At 43.8% G+C, this 25,578-nt stretch overlaps 1 protein-coding gene across 4 annotated transcripts in view; it reads right to left on the bottom strand.

The window, feature by feature from the left end:
* The window catches only part of LOC126272409 (forkhead box protein B2-like), a 637,167-nt gene that overhangs the window by 93,236 nt on the left and 518,353 nt on the right, over positions 1-25,578 (bottom strand). The window contains exon 6 of one of the 4 annotated variants that reach the window (XM_049975238.1): positions 14,196-14,224. The exons of the other annotated variants lie outside the window; for them this stretch is intronic. The gene's annotated coding sequence lies outside the window, so the exon portion shown is untranslated. Of the gene's footprint in view, positions 1-14,195; positions 14,225-25,578 lie in introns of those variants that run through there. 4 annotated transcript variants of the gene reach the window in all.

Below are 25,578 nucleotides of genomic sequence, written 5' to 3'. Positions count from 1 at the left end.
TTATCTTGTTAGCTTGTTTGCCACGCGGGATTAGCCGAGCGGTCTAGGGCTCTACAGTCATAGACTGTGCGGCTGGTCCTGGTGGAGGTTCGAGTCCTCCCTCGGGCATGGATGTGTGTGTTTGTCCTTAGGATAATTTAGGTTATGTAGTGTGTAAGCTTACGGACTGATGACCTTAGCAGTTCAGTCCCGTAAGATTTCATACACATTTGAATATTTTTTTGTTAGCTTGTTTCATTAAAGAAAAACCTTTCGTATATGAATTTGTCTTTTGGTCTTTATTGCTCCTTTGGACGAAGTAAATTAACTGTTGGTTTTGGATACTTGTAGAATTATGAAAACAGCATTTGTGGTTATATTTGGCTCTTCAGGCCGAATGATTAAAGTCATTCCTTTCAGTAACTTATTGTATTGGTCAATAATTAATCAAAAGTCTTGGGTCCTTCAGACCATGATTGTCTCCTTACGTTGAATCTTAAGGTTGTCTTTCTGACATCACAGTTGTGAATGTTCAGCAGCCCTTCAGGCCTGGAGTTTAAAAACATTTTATACATACAGGGTGTTACAAAAAGGTACGGCCGAACTTTCAGGAAACATTCCTCGCACACAATGAAAGAAAATATGTTATGTGGACATGTGGCCGGAAACGCTTACTTTCCATGTTAGAGCTCGTTTTATTACATCTCTTCAAATCACATTAATCATGGAATGGAAACACACAGCAACAGAACGTACCAGCGTGACTTCAAACACTTTGTTACAGGAAATGTTCAAAAGGTCCTCCGTTAGCGAGGATACGTGCATCCACCCTCCGTCGCATGGAATCCCTGATGCACAGATGCAGCACTGGAGAGTGACGTATTGTATCCCAGACGTCCACAATACGAGCAGGAAGAGTCTCTACATTTGGTACCGGGGTTGCGTAGACAAGAGCTTTCAAATGCCCCCATAAATGAAAGTCAAGAGGGTTGAGGTCAGGAGAGCGTGGAGGCCACGGAATTGATCCGCCTCTACCAATCCATCGGTCACCGAATCTGTTGTTGAGAAGCTTAGGAACACTTCGACTGAAATGCGCAGGAGCTCCATCGTGCATTTACCACATGTTGTGTCGTACTTGTAAAGGCACATGTTCTAGCAGCACAGGTAGAGATCCCGTATGAAATCATGATAACGTGTTCCATTGAGCGTAGGTGGAAGAATGTGGGGCCCAATCGAGACATCACCAACAATGCCTACCGAAACGTTCACAGAAAATCTGTGTTGATGACGTGATTACACAATTGCGTGCGGATTCTCGTCAGCCCACATATGTTGCTTGTGTAAATTTACCATTTGATCAGTACATACTGACGAAACTAAAATGAGATCTAACATGGAAATTAAGCGTTTCCGGACACATGTCCACATAACATCTTTTCTTTATTTGTGTGTGAGGAATGCTTCCTGAAAGTTTGGCCGTACCTTTTTGTAACACCCTGTATATTGGTACCGGTAAACAAGTGTTTTTTAATGTTTAACAAAATTAAATTGTGTTTTAAACTGTAACCTCATTTGGGTCTACGCTTTCACTCCCTGCAGCCTTTGAGCTCTGTTTACCTTACGTTTTGGTTAAGTTTTCCCATATCACGACGTATCAGAATACACGAAAGGAATAATTGAAGACGTTGGGTGCAAGGGCCACTCTGAGATTATTAGTTTTGCAGGGGTGAGGAATTCGTGGCAAGCCGTATCAAACCAGTCAGGTGACTGATGATGACCCCAGTAACATCACCGTCAGCACTTCCTCCCGACAGCAGCTCAGATATGTGTGGAGAGCATGAGAAGCTTCCTCGTGTCGCAACAGGTGAGAATGTATGAGGTGGGAGGCTGACCGCTTGCAGTTTCTAACAAGGGTCAGAAGCCGGTCGCGTGGTAAACGCAGAGTTGCAGGTGGCAGTCGCGCCGTTGACAAGGTGACAAAAGCGCCTCGAGTGGTGGGAGAATGGCGGGTGTCGTGTGCGGGCGGCAGGGGGCGCGGTCGCCGGGTCGGGCGCAGGCGCAGGCGCAGGTGGGGCAGCAGAAGAGTTTAGCCCCGGGGGCACGGCCGCCATAAATCAACGCTCGCCACTGACAGCGGGAATTTGTTGGAGCGTCGGGGAATGTGTCGGACAAAGGTGACCGCGCCGCGGGGGTCCCCCTCAGCCGCGAACAATAACGCAGCGCCGCGCTGCGCCTCACACGGCCCGGCCGTTTCCAGTAATGGAGCCAATTTGTGCTCGTTAAAAAACAAGCAGCAAGGCGCGCCGCAGCGGCCGCTGCCGACGCCGCCGCAGACGCGGCCGCATCGGCACCGGATCGCGCCGTTTCGCCAAATTAACATTTTAACAAGCCGCCTGCCGGTTTTGAGGGGGGCCGCCTGACACCGTTCTCGCGTTTATTCGGGGAAATTGCCTCTCGGCGCGCTGCAATAATAGCGGGACGTACTCAAGGGTTGCAGCTGTAGCGCTCCGTTTAATGAACCCGATAGCTAAGGAGACGAGGCCTCGGACACTGCCTCTCTTGAGGAAATCTCGTCAAGGTACCGTGTGCAAGCACGGACTTACAATAGGGGGTGGAGGTGTACAAATGGAAGGGGCACCACTCAAAAAACAAAAATCATTTTAGAGAGAGTATTGCTTAAAAACAGTCTTGGTTGCACTTCTTGTTTTTTTATTTTTCAACGACGCGTTTCGCCTTATTTAGGCAACTTCAGGTTATCTACATAGAAAACAGATCACCTATTGAAAGAGCAAATACCTTAATTTGGTATTTCTTACAAGAATCCTTTAGTCTGTGTAGCCAAAGGGCATCGTCGAATATATCAGGCCAACATCGCCTTCGTTATCCTCAGTAAAAACTAGAAATATAAAATAGTAAAATCATTACCTTTTCTAGATGGACGCGACAGGCACCAAGATCTGCATAACGCGTTCCCGTTCACAGGGGCTACACTGACTGAAGGATTCATCTAAGAAATACCAAATTAAGGTATTTGCTCTTTCAATACGTGATCTGTTTATAGATGGTTACAGGTTGTTCAAGTCTGCACAACGCGATCCCGATTCTTCTATGTAGATAACCTGAAGATGCCTAAATAAGTCGAAACCCGTCGATGAAAAATAAAAAAATTAAAATAGCAACCAAGGCTGTTTTTAACCAATGCTGTTAAACACTGGTTTGCTGTTTGCCACATATGGATTGGAAGAATTTCTCTAGAGAGAGTGGGGAGAGAGTGTTTATTTACTGTCATGCATTACTTTCCAAATTGCCAACCTAACCTTCAGAAAATAAACTACCAGCATGACACGGGGTTTTAGAGCCGTGACGACGTACCTACAAATTTCGCCATGTTGACGTATGTGCTCCATCACTGTCTTAACGTTAAATTTGGGAAACAGATAAATTAGTACAAACACACTCTGAGTACCATGAGGTACCTCGATTATCAGCAAAGTAAGCTTACATGGTAACAGTAAAAGATTTCTACTATTGTAAAACTTATTTTCCCGTAATCTAGCGTTTAGTAGCTAGGTCATTATGACTCTCAACCTTTGAACTACGACTCTGAAAATTGTAACAAATTCTGGAAAATTACAAGCGGTCTTTAACACGAGATACTTTTCGGCTGTTATACACGTGGATCAATTTGCGTCGTGACAAAATGCAGAAAATAATTCAGCTAGGACATGACGTGGCTAATAAAAACTTGTATTATTTTGTTTGTGATCAGTTGATTCCAAGCAGCTGAAATGCCTCAACAGCCGAAAGATCCTCCCAACTAGCGAACCTGGCAGCGTATTTCAAACTTATTTGATTGAAAGAGCTTGATTGTGGCAGGGAAATCATATAATGTTGCAATTTTACTTTATTTTTTACCTTCTTTTATAGACTTTAATACAAACAGTATAGGCAACCAGTTGTAAAGAAAACAACTGCTGTTAGCATACTTCTCCGAGTGCAAAACTCCAGAGAGAGTAGCAATATAGCAGTCCTGCTGTTGCATATAAAATTTAGGCGGTTTCTTAAAAAATCGTATTGTCCAAGCAGTGTACTTCAGCTAAGACTATTGTAACATGATAAATTAGTTTCTTAATTCATTGCGGTTGGTGTAGTGCAACCCACACAACTCAGAGTTTTAAGACATTATTTCTTTAATTGATTTTTAAAAGTATAGTTACTATGATATAGTGCAAAGCCATCTTAATCTGTCTCTTTTTGTCTTGATATTTCGTTGTAATAACAATATTAATCCCTGAACTTTGCCTTGGTGCAAAGCTCAATGATAGATAAAACTGAATGAAATAAATTTTTAGTCACTCTCTCTATAAAGAAAGAAAAAAAGGAAATTCTGAGAAAAAAACTACGTGTCCATGTCACACTATTTCAGACAGGATGGTTTTGACAGAAATTACGCATAAATGTCAGCAACTTATTGCTTGTATTCGAGCAGTTTATGTACAGGTTCTTTCTTCTTTTGTAATAAATTGGCCTGAAGACCGTAGGTTCTTTTCAGCTATATGATCTAGTTGGATGGAATCCCAATTGGGAATAACTGAGATGAAACTTTCAGTTCTGGCATTCGTCTGATAACCAAGGGAAAGCCAACAAAAACCTTGGATTGGGACTATTTTAATAGATTTGTCATTTGACAACTTCGAGAATTATTTATCAGTAAGCTGAACTTTCTCTAATAACTTCTCAAATGTATAAGGTGTAACGGATGTAAGTCCAGATATTTTTATATGTGGTATAATAACATGTTCACACATCAGTGCGCTGGTTGTTTCTTATCTGTGTCAGTCAGTCTTCCCACAAACATGTCACATATCTTACGACCTGATGTTTCCGGCACGGCCGTACTGCCACGAAGTGGACTACACTTGTCAATACAGACTAACCGTTTTGCGCCCACACGTCAACGCTTCTACACCTGTCCTGCTGCTCAGGGGAAAATTAGCATTAATGGTTTGCTCTTTCCGCGTGCACTTGGAGGCACTAACCAACCTATAAACATATCATTTGTAATGTCTATAATTAATAGTCTACAAATGACGTAAACACTGATCTACTATTCTTCAGTTACTGTTCTGTCACCAATAGAAATATTTGTACTTATACCAGTTACAACCTGTTTGTTAGCTTTGAGTTAACTCCAGATAATGATGACTCTAGCAGAAGCAGGATTAAAAGGAGCTATTCGTTGAGGAATTTCATACTTATTACTTTTCAAGACAATAAATTTTCGTTTTTTTTTAAATTCTAGTCAACAGTAAACATGTCAAGACCTGTTACGGAGCATTCCTCTTCATTTACGATGTAATCTAAACGACGACGCTCTAAGGTCCAGCTGGATCGGATTCCAAGCAAAAATAAAACAAACGTCTCGCGGGCGACATTGCAACTGCTGCAATTACACTTCAAAGAATCCGCAAAAAAGAAAAAACTTCCTTACTCACTTAGGTCCGGATAACTCACGTTCCCACAAATTATAGCAAAATCTGTAAGACCTCTGTTCTCGTGAAAGTCGTATTTCTTTTCTTCACGTACGAAAAGCGTTGTCTTTTCGCTCAGACCAGAAATAAAGAAAAAAGTGAAGGCAGTAACTTACGACCTTTGTAAATTACGAGAGAATAAACGTCTTTTTCAATGCAGCTCTCAAAGGAAACTGAGACAACCTAATAGCACATTTCGGTGAACGACAGTGTCAACAATAATAAGCAACCGGTTTTAATGAGTTCGGCCCTGGCCTCAGCGTGGGAATTCGTTCTATTATCTGCCAACAGACGCAGATCTCCCACGCTCTTTCCAGGTTTGCAATTAACCGCTTCTTGCACTGCACTGGTCTGGGCGGCCCATCATGTACGTCTGAACACATTAAAGAGAGAGCGGAAACTATAAAAGGTTTGTGATATAAGACTATAGTTTCCTGCCCATATCCAAAAATTCTTGTGGCAAAGGAGATGGCTCTGAGCGCTATGGGACTTAACTTCTCAGATCATCAGTCTGCTAGAACTTAGAACTACTTAAACCTACCTAACCTAAAGACATTACACACATCCATGCCCGAGGCAGGATTCGAACCTGTGACCGTAGCGGTCGCGCGGTTCCAGACTGTAGCGCCTAGAAACGCTCGCCCACAGCTGCCGGCGGTGTGGGCTGTGTGTTCATGACACGGAACTGGGTCTTCTGGTATAATTAAACCGATCACTGACGAGAAATGGTTATGTTCACACACATGGGGAACATTTACAGCTAATATGGACTTCAGGTTCCGAAATTACTATGGATTTTTTTATAGATGACAGTGCGCCGAGTGAAAATATTCTGGATAGTTCGAACGAATGATTTTGCCACCCAGATCATGCGACATGGTTCCCTTCGAAGTTTTTTGGGACGTAATCGTGGAGTCAGTTCGGGCATAGAATCTTACACCGGAAACACTTTCGCGGTGTTAGGAAGTATACCATGGTTTTTGTCACCTCGGCGTACGTCTGCGCGGTATTTTCAGGGCTTACAGTCTTTTTAACTTCGGATATTCTTATGTTTCCTTCTTAGAGTAATTCTTATACTAATACTCATATTTTTTCTTATGTTTATTCTTCAGGAAGGCTTCCTGCAATTCCTGGATGATACCTATTGTAGAAACATTTGAAACACAAAAATTCCAAACCCCACCAGCAACGCGCGAAGGTAGGCTCGCCACAGTGACACTTCTTCGTATGAATCTCACTCGGGAAAGAAACGTCGTTAACGCTGTTGAAGATTTCGTGCGTTCGCAACAACTTCGCAGCAGATCACGCGTAAGGGATCACTTTAGAAAAAAACTAATGCATGCAGGTGATTAGGAATAAAGAGACTCAACAGGAATTTCACCTAAAAAGTTCAAGTAATTTTGTCATTCATTTATTTTTCAAACTGATTTACCAGACATACAATTTTGAGAAAACACAGTTTATACAATGCTGTACAGTAAATGGCATTACACCATTGATAATTATGGACTGTGGAGAGAAGTCTGTTGCTAAGGCAGAATAGTCGAAAATTTTGGGTATGTGCATTGATCAGAAATTGAATTGGCAGAAACACATCGATGACCTGTTGAAACGGTTAGATTCAGCTACTTATGGTATTAGGGTTATTGCAAATTTTGGTGATAAACGTATCATTAAATTAGCCTACTATGCCTATTTTCATTCACTGCTTTCGTATGGCACCATATTTTGGAGTAATTCGTCGTTAAGAGAGAAAGTATTCATTGTACAAAAGAGTGTAATCAGAATAATAGCTGCAGCCCGACCAAGATCACCTTGCAGACATTTATTTAAGGAACTCGAGGTATTCACAGTACCTTCCAAATACATACATTCACTTACGAAATTTGTCATTAATAAACCATCCCAATTCAAAAATAACAGCTAAGTGCATAGCTACAACACTAGAAGAAAGGATGATTTTCACTACTCCGAATTAAATCTCACTTTGGCACAGAATGGGGTGAATTATACTGTCACAAAAATCTTTTGTCATTTGCCAAATAGTATTAAAGGTCTGACAGATAGCCAACCAACATTTAAAAGCAAATTAAAAGAATTTCTGAATGACAACTCCTTCTACCCAATAGATGAATTCTTAGATATGAAGCAGTAACTGTACAAAAAAAAACTATTTTGTGTAAGGAAAACTTATATTAAAGTGAGACGTTCCACATCATTACGAAATGTCGTATTCATAATCTATGGAACAAGCGAAAAGAACAACGTTTTTTTCATTTTATATTGGTAAACATTCGAGTGCTAATTTTCTGCAGACTTGGGTAAAATAATAGGCGGGTTTCGAACACGGGATTTGGAGGGGGGGCAGGGGGGGGGGGGGAGGCGTGGTACCGCGACGCTAGCCACTGTGCCACCGCTTCGAATCGTGCGCTGCCTCGGTGAAAGGCGTATAAAGCACCTCGATTCTTCAGTTTCTCCCGGCGTTTTTGTTGCTCGAACAGTCCACGGGTATACTGCCGGTTCATAGTGTCCAACGGGCACAATATTTCTGCGATCAGACATGTCACCATCGTCAGGTGCGCTGACGAACTGGCTCTCAGTTCGTTAGAACACGTGACGATGGCGACATGTCTGATCGCCGAGGTATTGTGCCCGTTGGACGCTATGAACCTGCAGTATACCCGTGGATTGTTCGAGCTACACTACAGGAATTTCATAGAAAACGATTTCAAACAATTTTCTAACTTTTTCTCTTTTTTAAATTCATACCTCTGAGATGCACTTAGTTGACAAATAAGGACAACGTTATATCAGCACATAATGGAAGACATTCGTTTACTAATTTTCTACAGGCGTTGGTTTATAAACGAAAAACTAAAATAAAAGTAATAATCGTGTTTAGAACTCAGCACCCAATAGCGAGAAGCCACGACACCATCTCATATGAGGACAAAGAGCGGTAAAAGGCACCTGAAGTACCTAGAAACAGGCGAGTATCTACCTAGAAGACGAGAGCTTATTTTGAAGCCTCTTCCACAGAGCGAAGTTTCTGGGAATTCGGGCTATGGCACTCGTGTGTTCTCCTCGTTAGGTGTGATAATACTACGTCATGTTTTTGGTAGTTCTTTTCTCTTTCCGCTGGTGCAGCACTCATGGTGTTTGCACTTGCGGTGGTCTCTGGCTGGACACTAGCCACGCTCTTTGCTCCGCACCCGCGGCCGCCGTACACGGCAGGTGGAGCGGCCCGCTACACAGCCAGCCGGCGGAGCCTCAAAAAAGGCGCGGCTGTCAGCCGCCCCGCTAGTTTACCGACGCCGTCCATCACGGCCGCTCGTGGCGAAGTGCGAGAAACCGACACGATGACCGGGTGACTCGCCGGCGCTGTTTACGTCCGCGGGACCCTCGCCTTAGGAAACGCTTCATTTGCATAACTGTCCAATATTTTAAGACAGACCTGTTAATGGAATGGCGAACATTCAGCCAGCGCTGAATAAACAATCAGTGCTGTTTTTTTTTTTCCTAACTTGCCTACTATGAGTTTGCCGCTCAACAAAACGGTACGCCAGAGTTACGGATGGCCAGGGCGCAGTGGGGAGTTTCCCCGCATCATCTGTCACAGCCGTTCACCATCCTTTCGTGGCCAGAAAATACACTAATGGCTAGAATAAGCTATGGAAGATTTGTTGCTGTGGCGGAGGCTTGGAACGAATACGACCAAAACGAGAAACGGGAAGTACTTCTTGACGTACTAAATGACCAAACGTTTGGCTAGAGATGTCGGATATAGGTACAGTCTCATCACTTACTGCAAATTTTATGTGAAACCGTTCCTCATCTCATCTTCGTCATAATAGTCATCCATTAAGCTAAGAAGACAAGTTGAGTATTTTCTTCCACTCATATTAAATGAAATTTAATTGTGTTTACATATTTGCCACTTATGCTTCGTCTCCTGGAGAAGACTAGAGAATAATTACGACTTAAATAAAAACCTGTTATGCCAGTTATTGTCTGTCTGCGGGATGGCCATAATCAGATCTCCTACCATTACTTCGTTGGTAATGTATTTGATCACGGATGGAGGATTGTAAAATATTTAACAAGGACACTCATTTAAATGCGTACATAAGAAATAACTGAAGGAAAGGATTTCGGAGTTTGCAGCTGAATAGCTAAGCAGAAACGATGGATTGGATACTGTTACAGTAATTGGGACGATCTGTGTACGCCGCAGGTGTAGGATGTGTGGATTGCTGGAACGATTTCATGGCCTGGCAAGGGAGAGGTGGTTAAAATTACCCTAGAAAATGTGGCTATTAAAAAGGTGGAACTTACGAAGCGTTATGCAAAGTAATGGCCCGGAATTTTTTGTTCTGACTATCGGTTAAGATACTAATCGTCGTGCATATTACTTGGTCGACTTTCCCGCTTTACTCACGCAGGCTACAACCCTCTGCACCTAGAAGGCTCCGAATTGTAGCGTGTGTGACGTAATTAGGTCACTGCATGAGAATCAGCGTACAGTGATCGAGTTTCTAACAGCAGGAAACATGCTTCCAATCGAAATCAATAGAAGAATGACAGCTTCTTCAGCATGACAATGCCATACCACACACGAGCGCTACGACGCTTGTAACAATCCAACGCCTTGGGTTCCCTCTCATCCACCATCCGATTTTCATCTGTTGCCAAAACTTAAAGGACACCTCCAAGGTCTTCCCTTTGATAGTGATGAAGCGGTGCAAGGAGAGGTGACCTTGTGGCTCCGTCAACGACGTCATAACTTCTACACTGACGATGTCAACAACCTGGTCTGGTTAAGAGGAACGTGTTTGTCACCAGACTGACTATATTGAAAAATAAATATGTAGACATTAAGAATAAAGATGCAGAATGTTAACGAAGTATGTCTTGTTTTTAAAAAATTAAGGGTTTTCTCATGAAAGATGCAGAGACTATTTTTTAGCAAGCCCACTGGCATACACAGGCTAGGAAGCAGGCATGGAATGTCAAGGAAAGCCGACCAAGCCAAGTGTTGAGATTTGAGTCTATGGAAGCGCCAGGACAGGCGAAGATGTTTTGAGTAGGTAAGGAGTGGAAACTTGAGGAATTTGAACGAGATATCCGTACGATGAAGCAGTCAGTACCACAAAGCGTCATGAATTAAGTGCCTTTAAAGAATTTGAAGGGAGTGACAAATTTTGATATTTCCTGTAACATTTACATAGATAAGGAAGGTGCAAATAAAAGTGTTGACTTTGTGGGTGATAGTCTAGGAATGATTAATATCAGAACTCGTTTATCCGTAAACATAACCATGAAACAGACAGAAGAAGCAGTCTTCACACGTCTCAAAATAAACAGCCCACTCGAATAATTTGAAAAGAGTCTTCCTATCCGACAATCTGATAGCCACCAACAGGATCACAATCCGTACCCCATGGTAGATGGTGCGCAAGTGAAACATTTAACACGGTACACTGGACTACAATGTGGTAACAAGGTCGTGTACACGATAACCGGCAAGGTCTGCATACAGAACTTCCACAGTAGCGTGTGAACGGCATTTCAGCTACGGACCAGAGCAAAATAACGAAGTAAATGACCCGGTAGTACTAAAAAAAGAACGACGCTTGGAAAAATGAAGGAATCTTATCAACAGCATGACGCATATAATGAGCAAGATATTACGATCTAATAGGCTCGTGCTGCTTGTAAGGTCAAAGGTATTGCTTAGTGACTGATGGTAAGTTTTTATTTCATTTGTTCATGTACATTTTTGAAATTTTTGTAATGCTACCATTTCTTTTCTACCGCCATTTTGGTAGTGGACCACGATGATTTTTAAGAAAAAGGCTGATAGTGATGGATTCACTGAAGCCGTCAACCTATTAATCGAGTTGGACATTTGTTCTATTTCTTTTCGATGTCAACCAGTTGCTTCGAATACAGAATACGCCAAAAATGTTTAAGTTAGAGCTTGCCAATAGGAGCTTGATGAGACCGATTCCACTTGCTCTAATGCACATTCTTAGAAAAAATGACGATAAAAGCGAATACACCCTTTTGTTAAATACTGGAAATTATTGCCTTTTCTTCCACTGTAGGTATTCAGGCATTTGACCACCTTCGGTGATTGTGTATGTGGCTTGAATTGCCGTACAAAGATCACGGATATCTCCTGACAACAGTGTATTCCGTGCGTCGCGACAAATGTTTAAACGTGTTATTTGAATGTGATGTTAGGAGATGCTATGGGCGATAGTGCCACTGGACTGCAATATGTCTATGGACGTAGCAGCTGTATGGAATCGAGTATTTCCTGAGCGGAAAAATGTCGTGCAGAGCGAAACTGGAACCAGAAAGATTACTAGCTGCTGAATCTCCTCACTGGAGGAGCGGATTTTTATAGTCCTTGCGATGAACACTCTACTTCGACAAAAGGTTTTTGGGCGAACTGATACTAGAGAGGTAGTCTTTTTACTTGTTGGTTGCCAGAAAGTACTTCTGTACGGGGATGGGATTCTCATCCCTGGCTGCTCGTAAACTAAATTCGTCGCTGAGTACAAAACTCCGCCAATCGGGCTCGGTTCGCAGTGTTCTAACGTGACATCTTCCCAAGATTTATTATACTGGAGCAAAGTTAAGAAGACGTATCGTCAATAGCATTTGCAGCTCGGCTGTGTATTATTGATATGGTTATGATACGAAAGACACGAAAAGAAGAGGATCCAAAAAGAAAATTGTTGATTATGTTTTTCGAAGAATTATACAGTTGTTCTCTGAAAATAGAATCTCCATGTAAAGAAAAAAAACACTATTTTTAGCTCTGTTCAACAAATAGAGTCATACCATTAACTGCTGTAGCACATGTGCAGGTGTCAGTAAACAGGATAGAATCCTCCAAATCCCTGGGTGTACATACTAATGAAAATTTGAACTGGAAGAACCTTATTAGTGAGCTTCTCAAACTATTAGGTTCAGTTACTTTTGCTCTTCGTATAATAGCTAGAAATAAACGAATCAACCTCCTGATATATTTTACATATTTCCACCAAATAATGTCTTACGGGATAATTTTCTGGGATAACTCACCAATTAGAACATCCATCACAATTTCAGAAGAACAGTGATGTCCATACCTATAATACTGTAGGAAAATATGACCTTTATTGTTCCTAATTAAAGCCCTCAGTGGCTCAGAAAGTAGTTCAACATGCAGCAACAAACATTTTGGATCACTTTCCCAATAACACAAAGGTCTGACAGGTAGCAAAGCAAGTTTTAAATCTAACAGATCACTTCTCCTGGACAACTCCTTGTACTCCATGAACAAATTTCTATTTCAAAATTGGTTGCCTGAAAAACTGAGTGAAATGCTACGAGAGAAAAAAAATGCGTTACCATCAGTGAAAGTGAAGAAGAACTGCAGAACTGTTGAATGTAATGGGCAGTCTAATGGGTGCAGAATGTGGACCGAGATTAAATCGAAGAAAGGCGAAAGCAATTAGATTTAGCAGAAATGAGGACTGGAACAAGTTTAACATCAGGAGTAGTGATAACGAAGGAGATGAATTTAAGAAATTCTGCTACCTATTATTGTACACAAATCCTGACAACTAAATTGTTCGGCATTATTTCAGTAAAAGAATCGTTTAGTGTTTTATGCGACATGTAATACCTAACGAACAAATGGGAAAAGAAGATTGGAAGACCGTTGCCAGAAAACGGGCTGGTTGGAGAGGTATCTGCTTACAAACCCTGAAAAAATTAACTTGGCGTTGGGAGGAGCGCGGAGAGAGTAAACGCTCGCAGTAGACAGACTGCAATGCCGAGAGCAGCTCCTCATTCAAAAATGCCGGGACGATGTTTCACAGTCTTTCATTCCTTCTTAGTCATGGTCTGTTGGAGGTGCTTTTTCCCGTCTATGGTAAGTGCCTCGTCTCACCGATTATTTCCAACGTCGTTCATGAACATATCTGCATGATCTAAGAGTTTCGCAGTTCTTAGAATTGAGCGTTTAACGGTTTCGAACATATCCAGCAGTTCGTTTCGCGTGATGAAGCTTGCTCAGGGGGTTGCTGCCACTGCAAATACACGGCCGACTATAACGGATCCATGCCACGTGTCAACTCATTGTAGACGATCAGACTCGTTGAATAATACGGCTTTTGCAGGCAAATGGTACTCGAACACTTGTGTTGATAAAATCAAAGGAGTCATGTTCTGCCGTATCAGATTAGAAACAACTGCGTCGAGTCTTTGTCGCCCAACTACCTTCGTCTGCTAGGCACACGGACGTATCATTTCGGTATCAGGTTGAGAATGGTCTGAACATTTACTGGATATTGGCTAGTAGCTGGGGTATGAAGAGCCTTTTATGGTAAAATATCGAATCTAGTTCCCCGTTCGCCGTTGCTTTCTTTGCAGCTGAAAGCAGCAGATGGTTATCGATTCTAAAACCCTCCAGTAGCATTGTACCTTCAGTTCACGGTGTTTTTCTCTTGTTACCAGCCAATGGAAAATATTACTAAAAAGTAAATATACAGATTATTAAGCTATGCGTTACCTTCTTAACATATAATGCAGATATATACCTGTGGCCACAGATACACAAGGCGCCAGTGGTGCGGTCAACGGCTTGAAATGGACGGAGCAAGCGCTGGATCGTCAGTCACCTCGGCTCACTCTGAAGATGGCTGGACGGTATTCAGCTGAAATATCAGAAGATGAAGTGAAATTTATGCGGCTGCACGCCGGAAATTTTACCGATCAGTATTTGCGCCTCGAAAATATGAAGATGCACAACAGTTGAATCGTTTGGCAGTCAGCTTCAAATGCCGGTTCTCTAAATTTTCTCAATAGTGTTTCTCGAAAAGAACGTCACCTTCCCTGCAGGTATTCCCGTTAAAGTTCCCGAAACATCCCCATAGCACTAACGTGTTGTTCGAAGCCACCGGTAACAAATCTAGCAGCCCTCCTCTCAATTGCTGCAATGTCTTCCTTCAGTCGGACCTAGTGCAGTTTTCAAACACTCGAGCAATACTCAAGAATAGGAAGCACCAGCGTCCTATTTGAGGTCTCCTTTACAGGTGAACTACTCTTTCTTACAATTCTCCCAATAAACAGAAGCCGACCATTTGCCTTCCCCACTACAGTTTTCACATGCTCGTTCCATTTCATATCGCTTTGCAATGTTACGTTCAGATATTTAAACTACTTGACTGTGTCAAGCAAGACACTACTAAAGTTGTTAACAGTATGTTACAAGTATGTTCTTCCTGGTCATCCGCATTAATTTACGTTTTCCAGCATTTGGAGCTAGCTGCCATTCATCATACCAACTGTCTAGTGGCAGTTTCGTGGGAAGGTTCTTGTTTATTTCACTTGCGTCAGCGTCGCTTATGTGGAGTTTTCCTCGTTAGTATTGTTCTACCTGCCGAGTGAGCCGTAGCGCCTCCGCTCGACCTACTGTCTGTCTGTGTTCGTCTACTTGCAGCGGCGTCGGCCGCTCCGTTATGGCTACCATAGTTTCTACGTGTATTACACGAAAAAGTACTGTGAGCTTCACTTTCGGTAAAAGAACGTGACATGTGCAGCCCCGGTCTCTAGAAATCCACGATTGGCTTGTCCATACAGTTCATGTGAACTCGGATCAGATGCTCACCGCTTATTTTGACGCAGACGAGTACGTGTTTTATGTAAAATTTATGGATCCCCTCCACGTTGAAGGATTACTGTCACGACATGGTTCTCAGGTCTTGTTCAAGCATCGCAATAATTCCGTTAGTATGGTGCCACTCGCAGATGCTGAAATTGACTGTGCCATTGTTCGAGTGTTCAACCTCCCGCCAGAGGTTGATGACAACTTTCTAAAGGACATTTGACTCCTTATGGTAAAGTGAAAAACGTCCGTCATGAACGTTGGTCTACTCAACACAGATTCCAGTGTTACAGTGGAATTCATTCCGTGGAGATGCATGTCAAGCTCAATATTCCATCACATTTACTAGTGTGTGGTTATCGCATTCGTGTCATGTATACTGGTCAAGAGGTAACCTGCTTCCCACGTAATGAAAGCGGACACGTTCGGTCTTATTGCCCGCGGAGAGTTTTTGCATTAAAGCCGTCATTAATGCAGCGTCGCAGCTTGACGGTTGCTGATCTTGTTCCTTCCACTCCCGACATCGGACCTGCTTTTGCTTCAGACCACGAAGAACAAAAAGTCAGTTCTGATAATCGAGTAACTGATTTTCCGCCTTTATCTCCGCGACAGGTTCAGAATCCTATTGCCCCCAGGACATAACCCGTAACGCTGACAAACAAGATGGTGAGGATGAGGCTTTGGCTGTGCCTTCTGCCCCAACCTCCTCCACATCGATTGTACCACCCGCTCCTCTCGATGCTACGATACCTCGGATCCGTGGTACGGTGAGTGGCGAAGACGGTATATCCAGCATATCTCCTGCTCGTGAAGTCGCTCCTCTCGAGCTGCCTGTATGTGGAGAGGGAGAGAGCCCTTCTGACACGCCGACAATTTCCCGAATTTGCCGCCTACAACAACTCGTGAGGAGAATGAAATTAGCAACCAAAATCACCCATTGTATTGGTAGTTCCACAGAATGCGTCCACCTTAGTGACTGGACCTTCAGTACATGACCCTTGTTCTGAGGGGCCGGAGGCTGTACCTGTAGCCCCTCCCACACCTCGGCCTGCTGAGGCCGCCATGTCACATGCCACGCAGCCGACAGAAACATCGTATACAACCTGACCGTGCGGTGGCACGTAAGAAATCTAAGAAAAAAAGTTGTGATGATGGGGGTTGTGGTCCCCCGATGTCTGATTCATCTGTGTACTCCGCAATAGACCTTGACGCTCAGCTGTCTACCTAATTCTGCTCAATACGTTCCGTATATCCCACCGTAGCTATGATCAATGACCCAAGCCTACACGTTCCTTTCCTTAAATGTTAATCGTGTGGAATCAGATTTGCGATTGGATTCGCTGCGTCACTTCATTTACGATTCATATGCGGACATACTCTTCTTACAGGAGATGTTATTTAGTAATTTCTCCTTACCTGATTTTCGTATGATCTTTAATGTAGCACCTGAATATTTTACGGGGACCACGTTAGTCTTTCGCGAAGGCGTTCTTATTGCTGAGGTGGAAATGTGGGATTCTGGCAGAGGCATAGGTTGTCAACTTCTTAATTTTAGCTTGATTCTTTTATATGCCCCTTCTGGCACTGGTCGCGCAGTGGATCGTTCGCGTTCTTATAAAGAGGATATTGTTTATCTCTTTCGTAAGTGTCCTTCGAGTATTCTGCTGGGTATTGATTTTAACTGTGTATTGCGTCCTGCAGATCAATCTCCAAATTTTAACTTCTCTCGTAAATTACACGATTGGGCAGCTCCTTACTCCTAAAATAAGTCTGGATATGTATATACCCAACGTTAGTTAAATTTACCCACTTTACTGCGACTTCTAGTAGCAGGTTAGATAGGTTTTACTTATCAGACCGCCTGAGCGATAGTATGCTTAATTTGGAACTCATCCCAGCTTCCTTTACGGATCACTGTGCTGTGGCCACAGCTCTCAACCTTGAATGGCAACGCTTCAAATTGTTTCGCCCTCTGTGTATGTTAAACGTCGCTCACCTAGCTGACCCCTCTCTCGATGACGTGATGCGAGTCGTGTAGGAGCGTACTCTACTGTGAACTGAGAAATTCTCTTCCACCCCTGACTGAAGGACACAGATGGAAAAACCGAGTCTCAGGAAAACTTAGATACTTTTCTGTGCTTCCAAAGCGTGCGACTTCCTGCGAACATATGAATATTACTCTTCCATCCTGCGTGAACTTTGTGCTGCTTCAGATCACGCCCCTCTGCGAATTGCCGATGTTAGGCGTGAAATGCAAAATTGTTAACCATGAAGAGAATACAAATGAATGGTCTGAAAATCCGATCGAAGCTGCTTTCATTGGTGTTGGAAGAACTGACTTCCTTATATCATTTCCTTCGGCATCAGACCCGTCGCCGACGCCCTTGTATTCATTCTCTCACGACAAATGATGGACGTATCGTAATGCCGCAAGCTGATATAGTGCGTATCTTACATCAGTACTACGTAGACATCTAAGACATCGATGGGTCCACTGAAACTTCTTACGACCCAATTGTCAGCATCTTGGATACGACAATCACGCTTGAACATAATGAAACGCTCTTAGCTGCCTGTCAGCGTGAGGAAGTTTACAAACTTATTGTGGGATCGCCTTCTCAAAAATCCCCTAGTCTAGATGCACTTGCCAAGGAACTTGACGTGCGCTTTTGGCCGTTGTTGCGTGCTACGTTTATCTCAATTTTTAATGAAGTGTTACAGGGTAGAATAGTGCCGACCTCGTTCAAAGTGAGAAAAATTGTTTTTATCACGAAACGCGCTGGACCGGCTACCCCTGACAGCTTTCGCCCACTTACTGTGTTAAACTTTGATTATAAGACTGTGGCTAGGGCAGTTAATAGTAGGATGTCGGCTCTGATGGAGACGATTGTTAACATCAAAGCTACGTACCATTATAGCCCTAGTCGAGTGTCGTGACGTGGTTTCGGGTCCTGCTGTAACGTCCGTCCCTTGTACCCTTGCTTTTCTAAACTTCTATAAGGCATTTGATCGTGTTAATCACGACTGTCTGCTTCGGATTCTGAAGACAGTTGGTTTCACTGTTGACACAAGACGAGTGCTCTCAAATCTGTTTACGGGTATTTCGGCTTCGGTGATTGTTATTTCCAACTGACGCCCCCAATAAATATCCGTAGGGGAGTGCCTCAAGGAAGCCCGCTGTCAATGACTTTGTTTGTGTTGCCTCTGGAGCCCCTGCTTAGGATGCTAGCATCCCAGCTGAAAGGTTGGACGCTTTCCGGCGGGACTATAGCTGTTCGAGCATACGTGGATGACGTGATGGTTCTACTTCGTAATCCTGCTGAGATACCTCGACTGAAGGCTGTAATCGATGATTTTTGTCAGAGTTCAGGTGCAAAACTTAATGAAGATAAATGCAAGCTTTTTCTCTTGCGAGGTTTTGATGACATGGTTGTTCCATACGCTACTGCGGCGGATCGGCATACGTCTCTCGGTATCATCATTGATCGTTTCCCACTCAAAATGGCGGCGTTCAACTGGAAGTCTGTTACCTCGATGATGGCGAAGAAATTACAACAATTGTCAGGTCGTTTCTTATGGAAAAGACATATATTTCGCTTAGGGTATGAGAGGTTAGTGGTTTCCCCAATTTGCTACCCATCCCGAAGCTAGAATGAATTCACATTTGTCTCTGTTCTGCTTATACACTAACCCTGACGAACACCCCTGTCTCCTAATACACCTCCTCTGTAGCTCGCTGTTGGCGCTACGCATACCCGCCAAATTAACATGCTTCTATCTGATTGTCACACGGTATAGAGTGATTAATAAAACCAAATCAAACATCTCGACGTTCTGCGTGGCTTATGAGGAACAGTTAGATAACTGTAATCCATTTTTAACGCTTTACGCATAGTAGCTATGCTCACAGCACTTTTGAACTCAGTGATTCTTTCCGCTGATTTCAAGCGATTCTTTACAATCACCATCTGCAGTGCTCGACGGTACCTGTCGGTTACTGCATAAGATCTACCTTGGTTTTGTTTTAGCTGTGGTTGTTCCTTCACGTTTCCACGCCACGAACACATCACCAACAGCCGACTTAGGCAGCTTTAGAAGGGCTACATGTCTCAGATTTGTGACATAGGTAACACCCAATGATTAGCCCACGTTTCAAGTCACTGTACCCTTGTACCCTCCCGAACGACCAATTCTGCTATTATCCGTTGTCTTAAGGATTGTGAGACAGATTTATTCCGTGGGACAACATGACGTGAGTGAATGAAAGTCATTTTATAGATTTCCTCATCATTCTGTGAGAACAGTTTCAAAGATTTCACTGAAATTCGTTTCTTGTAATATATGTAAGGGCGTTGATAACCTCAGGGTTGAGCGCCCGTAAACTCCAAGCACAGACAGACACACACACACACACACACACACACACACACATACACACTCGCAGCTAGATAGTACTCCCCGCCTACTCCTATACTGTCGGTTTGTTTCTCATGACAACTAGTAGTCAACTTCGCAGTACATAGGGGTGCACGGGTACTTACGATCAGAATGTGTGCACCATCGTCGAGTGTCGCCATTCACGTATAGAGAGATTCATAGACCGCTAGGAATCATCTGGTTGCAAAAACGAAGCAGCCCTCATCGACACGGCGAACAGTGTAGTGTGCTGATCGAAAGCAGAACGAAATGTGAACAGTAACCGAAACTGAATGCTGTTTGCGAAATCTATAGCAATGCCAAGTCAAAAAGTGGATGACGTGACAAGTTGTCAATTCTATACAGTTGCTTTATGAACGTGAAACTGCGGGTGTAGGTCGGTGGCCCACGTGAGCGCCGAGCGCCTCCAGACGGGAGGAGGCGGCTGGAGCCGGTTGGAGCCTCCAGAGAGGCGGCCGCGTGCTGCAGGACTCTTGGTGCAGGCGGCGGCCGGCGGCCGGCGGCGACTGCGCAGAGCGGCAGGGCCGCGCCGCAGCCATTAAAATAATCGCATTCCAGCCCGCCCCTTCACACCTGGCCAGCCTGCCGGCCGCTGATTAAACGGGCCGCCGCCGCCTCAGCCGCCGCCGCCGCAGCCGCTCGGGCCCCGCTGCGGCCGGCCCAGCGATATATCGGAGCGGTCGATAGGCCGCGGCGCTCGGTAGTTTCTCCGGCGCCGATAATCCCGACGTTATCGACTATCGCGGTCGCGGACGCCGCCTTCGGTTTCCGAGAGTCGTAAGCGGCCGCCGCCGCGCTACCGCGTCCTGCTCACTGTGCAAGAACAACAAAAAGAGGTAATACATCGCAGGGCTGGAACTTCCTGGCAGATTAAAACTGTGCGCCAGACCGAGACTTGAACCTGGACCTTTGAATTCGTAGCCATGTTCTCTCCGAGTGGGCAATCCAAAAACGACCCACCTTCGACGGTTCTGTTCTTCGCTTTAACTGTTCTAGCCATGGCGGAAAACCCTTCCACATCTTCTGGACTAGCAGTCCTGCGAGAAAGAAGACAGTAGGGAGTAGACAAATTCGATGAACATCGATGACTATGAAACATCCATGTAGCTATTTTAAATATCGATGTAGCTATTTTACATATCGAGACTTCAAAACCGATAACATAGTCTGAGACATTTTGAAACAAAAATGGTTCAAATGGCTCTGAGCACTATGGGACATAACATCACACACATCCATGCCCGAGGTAGGATTTCAACCTGCGACCGTAACGGTCACGCGGTTCCAGACTGAAGCGCCTAGAACCGCACGGACACAGCGGCCGGCTTTTGAAACAAAATATCGATGTTAGATGTTGGCAAATACGAGGCTTCTTATTACCAATTCAGTAAATTGATCGTAATTTTAGTAAACCTACACATAACGACGCTATTGTAGTGGTTGAAGGAGTGAACTTAGCATTTGGAAGAAAAATACGTATCTCCCATTTTACCCACATTCTCTTTGGTACTAGGAAGATATTTTGAAAATGGGAGCCGGCCGGGATGACCGAGCGTTTCTTGGCGCTTCAGTCTTGAACCGCGCGACCGATACGGTCGCAGGTTCGAATCCTACCTCGGGCATGGATGTGTGTGTTGTCCTTAGCTTAGTTAGGTTTAAGTAGTTCTAAGGTCTAGGGGACTGATGACCTAGCATGTAGGAACTGGTTCAATTGATTCCTTCCTCCTTTTCTGGTGTCCTTTAACGAACCAGCTCCAGGATAGGACTGGTGTATTTAGTATCCTAAATCGTGGACAACCACCCACACATGCTGTTACTAACTGCGTTCAATAAGTAATGCAGCACATTTCTTTTTTCAAGACCAATTTCGGTTGAAAAAAGGCGGAATTTTTTGTGGGACCTCAAGGAATATTCCCGCTTCATCCCCTGTAGCTTCATGAAGTTTCGATAGATGTCGGCCGCATATTTAATCCTCAGAATGGCGTCTGTAGCGGAGATACGTTCCACGCAGAGAACTGTCATTGAGTTTCTGTTGACGGAAAACCAGAGCATCGCAGATATTCTTAGGCCCTTGCGGAATGTCTGCGGAGACCTGGCAGTGAACATAAGGACGGGATCTGACATCATCGCAACAAAATCTCGTAAACGTGTCCAATCCCTCGCCCGCCGGCAGCACAAAGCTGTGACTCTTGCACTGTTGGAACGTGCGGACACTCTCATTGGGGGGATCGATGGCTCACAATCGAACACCTCGCTGCACAGCTGGACGTCTCTGTTGGCAGTGCTGACACTCTTTTCCGCCAGCTGGGATACTCAAAGGCGTGTGACCGCTGGGTTCCTTGCTGTCTATCACAACAGCACTTGTTGCACCAAGTGCACTCTAGGAAAGCAGTACGTGAATGATGGAAGGTTAATGATGCAACAAGACTTTGGCTCGGATGTCGACCAGTAGAGTGGTTCCATGCGGGTTTACAGGCCATCCCAGTAAGATGGCGCAAGGCCGTCGCATTGAGTGGAGATTATGTTGAAAAATAGGGTTTTGTAGACAAAACAGCGAGGAATAACATGTTGTATTGGAAATCTGAATTAAATCAAGTTGCTTTCAGAACAAAAATGTGTTGCATTACTCATCGAACGCCCTTGGTATCACGAGTGGGTCACCACTCCCAAAGGAATTTTAAAGCTACTGTCAGATTTCCACTCCCTCTGCCCCGCCCCCTCCCTATGTCCGACCCACTCTTCTGTCTGCATCCATTTAATCACATGCTCAGATGTTACATCGTGTTTCAAAGTGTTCATGCATCGTGTATCTGAGGCGGGGCGTGAAAACCAGCCCGGTATTTACCTAGGTGGATGTGAAAAACAGCCTAAAAGTCAGCACACCGGACCGCCGTCGCTACTCCGTAGACGTTTGGCGCTGAGCCGGTGAGTCTCCCCGTGCCCCTGAAATGGGCTGTTCAACGGGCTCGGCTATCCGTGTAGGACTCTATGCGCTTGCTGCTGTGAAAATGGTTGTAATGTCATTTAATAAGTTGTAGTGACAAAAAATGAACTGAGAAAAGAAACAGACCTTAAACGAAATGAAGAAATATCCTCTGTATACCTGAATTAAACATGTATTCTTTCTACAAAACTGTATATACACGATAAATATAATTTTGAGATTTGCTATTCTTCTTGATGTCGCAATTCTAATGGTCAGCAGTATAAATAATCACGAAATACCTCCCCGAAGAGAAGAAAATTCTTTTCGAATGAATCTTACAGTGTCTCTCAAAAAATCTGGATAATGTTCCTTTGTTACTTGCTTGTGCTTTAATTATTCGCTACCATACCACACGCCTAGTCAGTGTAGAAAGTAATGCAGAGAATGCCTGCGGAATCTCACCTTCAAAATCTGTGGGATTTTCATAAAGTGTCCGCTAGTACACTGTGTATCTGAGTGTATATTATAATATTTCTGTTCCGGTTCAGAGTTAATGATTAAAAGTGTTTTAATAGTGGAACTGATGAGGGCATCAACACTAAAATGCCTCTAAAGGCATAATTTTCTTACTACGTCGCGCCGTACCATCTGTAGAGTGGTCAGTTATCCAATTACTTTTGAAAAAGAATAATCCGTTATCAATATTCTGCATCAACATAATGCCAATTATAAAGGTCGTAATTTTTTAATACATCAGTTACTTTGTAAAATGACGTGTGTTCGTAATTAACTGCACCAAATGAATTATTTTTGTTGATTCGCATTAGTGGATGTCTTCCATCATTTTTAATGAAATTTTATGTGTGACTGAGGCGGGCTCTCAGCAGGAAGTACTGGAAAAAATTTGCCATGCAATTTCTAAAGGGCGAGAGCAGCTTCTCTGTGAAGTAGATCATCAGTTAATCGGAGCCACCTGGCAAGCACGCTCATTATTTCCAGAGGAAAATAGTCGCTGTCTTAAATCAACTACAACGAAAGTAATCGGCAACTTCCGTTGATATGTCGGCTATCTCGGATTCAATCACTGGACGCGACGTTTCCATTCGTCGGTAGCGTTCCGCTGGGTACACGCAGAACTCCACTTACAGTTGACCGCAATCTCAAACAACCGCTACAGCGCTGCACTTCGTTACTCGGGGGTTTCTTTTTCTCCTGCCGCAGACCTTGACATGGAACACAGACTATGTTCGCACGCATAAACACACACTCAGAGCCCCACAGGCAGACGCACAGCAAAAATAGTACAGCTTCAGTGACGATACGGCCGCCATCCAGAGCGTTTATTTGTAATCTTGCGGTCGAAGCAACACAAACAGAGAGAAATTTTCTTTCTGGACGATTGCCCGCCCAGCAATATAAATGTGGTACGAACTGTCGGCGGACGAGGTAACGACAGCGATAATGGTCGGCCGACCACTGTATTGTCGTTTGAACGTCGTTGTGGCCGAGTCGCCTCTGTTTCGGAGACCGCCTCTCACGCCTCGAGACTTGGAACGTCCTTGACTGCCGACAGGCGGCGCTCCGAGGTGTCGACAGCAAGAACGAACTAGGTCTACGACGATACCTACCAAGGGAAACGAGGAAAAATCGCCAATGAACTTGGCACTATTCTTGTTACAGGATAAGAACTTTTATGTTTCCCAATGTCGTTAATTTTATCGGTAATTAATGCATTATGATGGAGGAAATTTATATATTTGATTGGATGAAGAATTTATTTGATCATGAAACAAACCAGCCCTCTTGCTGTCGTTCTCTGCGTCTACTTCTCCTTTTGTCTAGAGCCACGTCAGCACCCCATTTTGTTGCTCTATGTAATATTAGAATGTTAAGGATCATATTCAGTCGTAAAATGTTGTTGCTTCATTGTAAAAAGTACCTCTGTTAACACGGGAATGAAATTCTCACTATGCAGCGGTGTATGTGCTAGTATGAAACTTCCTGGCAGATGAAAACTTTGTACCGGACCGAGACTCGAACGCTCTACCGAACTCGTTTTTTATCTCGTTTTTGTCTATATTGTTCTTTGAATTTGTTTGGGGCGGACGTACGATGACACCCATTTAGGTTCTTTGTTGATCCATTTACTCAGTTTTTTTGTTTTGTTTTGGCAGAGAGTAGCTAACCCCCTGACCCAACCTGCTACCATGCCGGCAGAGACAGAGCTACCCAAGTACGACTCACGACCCTTCCTCAAAGCGGTACTTCCGGCAGTACCTCGTCTCTTACCTCCGTCCACACTCAAGCTCTCCTGTGAGCCTTGCAGAACTAGCACTCCGGAAGAAAGGATATTTCAGAGACGTTGCTTAGTCACGGCCTGGGGAATGTTTCCAGTCGCGAGTACTTGCCTCGAAAGCCAAAGGTCCCGAGTTTGAGTCTCGGTCCGGCACGCAGTTTTAACCTGCCAGGAAGTTTCGCGCCCATATTATTACTAACCATTTCAGCAGCGTAATTACGCAGTATAGCGACACGTTTGGTGATGTCGATTGAACGCCATCAGTGCGATATCAAATTTACATTGGTAACCATTTAAGTTGAACAAGCAGTTAATTCTTTAAATACGAAGTTCGATTTTTCCTGTTGTCCAATATGACTTATTTATAGCATTGTACTGCATACTTTCACGGCCCGCCGTCACTAAAGTTATCTTCCCTCCCACGAGGTTGTCTGCGTCTGACGTCTTCATAAAATATATTCTTAAAGTAAAAGCGCAAATTCAGATACAGCCAAGAGTTTGATGTAAATCCAGTCAGAATTTCTAACTGTCCATGACAATTTTATTTATCGCTTTGGTCTTTGTGATGTATCCCACCCCCGAAAAATTAGTATTCGGAGGTACAATACTTTCTAGCATTCCATCTTCATTCTGACGTTAATGTCCTTTGACGTAGATGAGTGGTTTGACTGACGTGCAGCTGGTCTGTGTTCAATTCCTGGCTGGGTCAGAGATTTTCTCCTCTGGGTGTTGTGTTGTCCTCATC

Source organism: Schistocerca gregaria, chromosome 5 (genome assembly GCF_023897955.1).
Source record: "Schistocerca gregaria isolate iqSchGreg1 chromosome 5, iqSchGreg1.2, whole genome shotgun sequence".
Taxonomy (NCBI): domain Eukaryota; kingdom Metazoa; phylum Arthropoda; class Insecta; order Orthoptera; family Acrididae; genus Schistocerca; species Schistocerca gregaria.
The sequence above is the reverse complement of the archived record's forward strand: the minus strand, read 5'-3'. Positions and strand labels throughout refer to the sequence as shown.